Source organism: Chlamydotis macqueenii, chromosome 21, assembly GCF_036417535.1.
Source record: "Chlamydotis macqueenii isolate bChlMac1 chromosome 21, bChlMac1.mat, whole genome shotgun sequence".
NCBI lineage: Eukaryota > Metazoa > Chordata > Aves > Otidiformes > Otididae > Chlamydotis > Chlamydotis macqueenii.
Genome location: NC_141576.1, coordinates 3437112 through 3441797, shown reverse-complemented (window position 1 = coordinate 3441797; position 4686 = coordinate 3437112).

Genomic DNA, 4686 nt, shown 5'->3' with positions numbered 1-4686 from the left:
GCTGTAGGCATCTTCCTATCATTTGTTCTTGCCCTCTGAGACTGCCAAGGGAGAGGAAGAACAACTCTGTGCTGCTTTCAGATATTTTCTGAAGTTCTGGTGTCTGTCCCTCAAAAAGAAGGAGGAAGGAGTAGGTCTTGGGGGTTTTTTGGTGGTGTTTTGTTGTGTGGTTTTGTGTGGGTTTTTTTTCCTTTCTGTGGTGTATGTGGGAGGCGCGCAGGCTTGGAACGGAGGAGAATGTAGCGTTTCCTCTCTGCCCCTCTCCTCTGTAGCGCTGCCTTTGTGCAGCACAGTGGCGGGGACAGCTGTGGCTGTTTGGCGCGGTGACTTACAGAACAGCCTTTGAAACTACATGCCGTCTCCTCTCCTCCTCAACAGCCGCTCTCTTGCTGAACTGCAGTGGCTTTTACATAATCCCGTTCCCTGGTACAAAGTCACATCTGTTGTGCTCAGGATGTGGCGCCTTACAGACCGAAGTTCCTTTGAGGTCACTTAAAATGTGTTTCAGTGGTCACAGCCTGGGCTGGTGGCACAGGGACGACTGTATGAGTCTGCCTTACCGTGAAATCCTTCCAGCGGTGGAGGCCCTGCGGCCCCATGGTGGCCGCCCCACTGCTGCTGGGCTCTGATTTGCCTGTTGCTGCCTTCTCCTCTTCTGTAGTTGTTGGTTCAGCGGTGCCACGGAGCGTGCTGGAGTCTGTCAGTGCTCTAAGCGCAAGTGAATCGTAGTGCAGGGAGCAGAGAGAACTCTTTTTCTTTGTTCTTGTTTGGTGTTTTTTTTTTTTTTTCTTCAATCTCAGATTTTACCTGCTTGCCCAAGCAATAAAATACACATGGGATAACTTGTGAGGTTTTTTCCTTATGAATGACACCAGAATCTCTGTCTGTTTTGGTTATAAGTGACTGTTAGGTTACAGGAAGTGGAAGCAGTGTGCAGCTGAGATGCCTGGCACCGCCAGAATCGATCTCCCCTTTGTCCATGAGAGGACGAGGAGAATTACAGACAAAGCCAGTTTGTCAGAGCAGACAGCCCACTTCGTCTGGTAAGAGCGCGTTCTTTGCTGTGTGGCAATTCAAAGCGATAGAGGCATTCAGGTAAATAAAGGGAGAATCTTAATCTCTTGAGAGACTGTGGGCTTTCACTATGTGTTTGCACGATGAAGAGCCACAGGGTAGGCAGAGGAGGAGGCAGCAGTTCTTTTTGACCTCTTTTAAGGCCACCCTTGGCAGTGGGGATTGAGTTAGTGAGTGGTCCTGATACAGAACGGGAGCCAGCCCGTTTCTAGGTGTCCCCTCATGGAAGTGACGCGGCTCTTCCCCGCTCTGTTCCAGGCAGCAGTTTTGCCAGAGACCTACTTGTGACAGCAAGGGATGGAAAGGGAGGATGCTTCTGGTTAGTCTCTCTCTTCCCATGCAGCATGCTGACTGCTAGCTGGTTTATTCTCTCAGGGACTAATTCCCAAAGAAGATGAGAACTTTGGAGTAGTCCTGGGTCTCTACCATGGAAAAGGAGAGCTGAAGCTGCTGTGTTGCTAGTGAGGTACCTGTTTGTGCTTTTCTGGTACAGCCTTGCTGAGTAAGTTCCCAGAGGCAGGGATGCTGTAAGACGCTGCCGTGATTTTTCAACACAAGCAGTGGGGCTTGTCCATCTGTGTTCCAAACCCTAACGTACCCCTGTGGTTTTAGGCAGCAGTTTGCCTGAAAGGGAATGGCAGCAAAGGCTTGCTCTTTCCTGCTCTGAGGGGAAGTGAGAGTGCCGCTACAGGCCCGTTTCAGCGTCTCAGGCTGAAGCCCTGGTTTCAGGACAGGCTGGAGGTGATGGAGGGTGGCGTTGGGTGGGAGCGTTGTGCCTCCCTCATGCAGTGGTGGGTACATGGAGAGAACTGACGTGTGCAGGGGTGCTGGCTGTGTGCTGGGCGCTCTCCCCAGTTCTGTGGGGGGACGCCTCACTGGTGGGGCAAGTGCTCTGTCTTGGATGTGAGTGACAGCTTTTCATCTCTGCTTCCTGTGGTTTTCTCTCTGCAGAGCAACGTGGGAGAGCTCTGCAGTCTGTCTTGCAGAGTTTGCTCTGGTATTAAAACTCTGCGCAGGAGAGCTTAGCAGTGACCTCGGAGCCGAGAGGACTCTTTGGAGAGGCCAGCGTACTCATCCGCAGCCTTTGCGTGAGAGATGATGATCTGAGCTCTGGTAAGTTAACTGTCTAACTAAATTCGTTACGAGTCTTTACAGGGCAGAAAACTGGACCAAATACTGACACTGTTTAGGGGTTAATCAAGCCAACTGCTGCTGCACGCTCAGGTATCACTACTTTTTTTTTTTTCTTTTAATAGTCACCGTGCAAAAATACCTGCTATTGAAGTTTCTGCAAATGTCTCCAACTTCTGTTTACAATAAAAACCTATCGCGCTGTGGTCTTGTCATCAAATCCAGTTTCTGAGCAGCCCAGGTTCAGCTATCCCAGTAGTGGTCTAGAATCAGGCTAACTGGCTAACTCTGCAGTTACCACAAACAGCTGCTGTGGGGTTTTGCTTTGTTTTTTTTAATTTTTTTTTATTTATTTTTTTTTTTAATCCCAGAGCAACTGTTAAAAAAAAACCCTAAAGCCATTTAATTCAAGAGCTTGCTCTCTTAGCATCATAAATGTGCCATCAGTAGAGAATTTCTGTACAAACTCCTAGTCTGAATAATTTTTTTGGTCTCCATCATTAATACTTGTCATCAAGGGGTATTGAGCATTCTTTTCCTTTTCATGTTGTGTCACTCATTCTTTTCAGTTGATTCAATCTGGACATCCAGTGCGTGGGGAAATCTGTTTTTCTGATCGCTTGATAGTGATGCTTTAAAACTAAAACCAGAAGAACCTCATGCTTGACCAGAGTTCAAAGACCCAAGCTTGGTTTTGTATGAAAACATTTCCAATAATCTAATCAAAATCCGGTGGAAATCTTGATGTATGTTTTTCTGTGTTTTTGTAAATCAGATAACTTTGTACAGAAACAGAAGTTCAGTGGTGCTTTTTGGTTATCTGGAAAAAATAACGGCCCTCCTCCCCCGAAAAATAACCTCAAACAAAAAACCGACTAAACAACTCTGGGGAAGCTTCAGACTCCGTAGTTTTTAAATGGTAAATAAGTAAATGGTACGTTGTTACAAGAGGGGGAAGTGGCGATATACTTGGAAAAATACAGATTTAGCTGTAGACTCTGTCGCTTCCATTGCCTCTCACAGGGAATGAAAATATTTTTAAACAGGTTGATTTACGTGGTGGGCTCCTGCAGTGTGTGCGTAACTGTCTGGAACTGGGCAGAAGACTGACTTGTAAAAGACTTGTGAAATACTTCATATTGGCGACTTATTATTTTCCTCCCTGCCTCTCTCTCCCACTGTTCCTTTCTTCTACTGCAGTTAAGCTTAAATGGGCTCACACGTCTTGGGGTGGTGAGCGCTAGTGGGTACAGGCACCCCTGTGCCAGGCTTCACCGTTCCTGCCCAGCCTTGCCCAGTGTCCACTGGGAATGTGAGCCATCGTGTGGGATCCTGTTTCAGACGGGGAGGGATTTAGGGGATTAAGGGAGACTAAGAAACGCTGTTAGTGTATTGTCGTGGCACAAGGAGCTTCTGTGCCTCCGTAAGGCCTCGTAACCGCACTGCCAGGGACCTGAGCGGAATTGGTTTTAGGCCGTCCTCTGGCACGACTCCTTTTGCCATCTCGCAGCAGCTGGTCAGCATTAAGCGTACGGAAACTCTTCTCTTTTCCCCAGTTGCAACGTTATGCTTTGAACCTAGGAAAGACAGATGTTTGGTGGCTCTTGCTCTGGCAAAACTCTGAGATAAAGGTTGTTTCCGGTCCTGTGCTGCTTAAGTGATGGCTCAGCCATGCCTGTTCTGTATGAATTTTCCTCTGTGTGTACAAACCCTTTGCTATGAGGTGAAAGGCCCTTGTAAGCAGATAGGTATGCTTGCCTACTTAAAGTGAAACCGTTTTTTTTCCCTTTCTCATCTTCCAGTTATCATCTTGGGTGCTTTTGACCTGATTAGATAAACAACTATTGGGAGGAAGTGTGACTTCAGAGTTTCCTTTGGAAAATACCCAACAACTTTTGTATTTTTGCACTTTCAGTGGCTCAGCTTTAGGAGCGTAGCTGCCTTGTAGCTGTGTGTCACTTCTCCACTGCCTTTTAAGGGCTGCTGTTCAGGTGTCTCTGTTTGGCTTAGTTACTCAGATTTCTTTTATATTTGATGGAGGTAAATTGCACTGCTGGAGTGCAGCTAATCGTTACGTGATATGAGTGACCTGGACGTGAGGAGTCCAGCGTGCACAGTGCCTCTTTCCTGTGTTTTGAACACGCGCCAGGCCTGTGGGTTCCCTTTGTAACCGAGATGCACGGTGGTTTCCATCTGCAGGGTGCCTGCGGAGCTGGTCTAGGACACTGTAAATTCACCCAGCAGCTTACACTGAGCCGTCCCGCTTGTGTATGAAGAGCAGCTAAGGTATAAAAGTGTGGGTGGGAAGGATGAGAAAAGAAAAAAAAAAAAGTCTTAGGATGACCTAAGGCTGTATCCTGTACTGCCTGCTCCTCTGCAAATGAATCTTTGTTCCAAGAGACCTGGCACATCGGGTCTGACGTGCTGAACCCTTCCATTTGCTGTTGTGTTCCAGTTTGTACGACTGACAATGTACCCTGA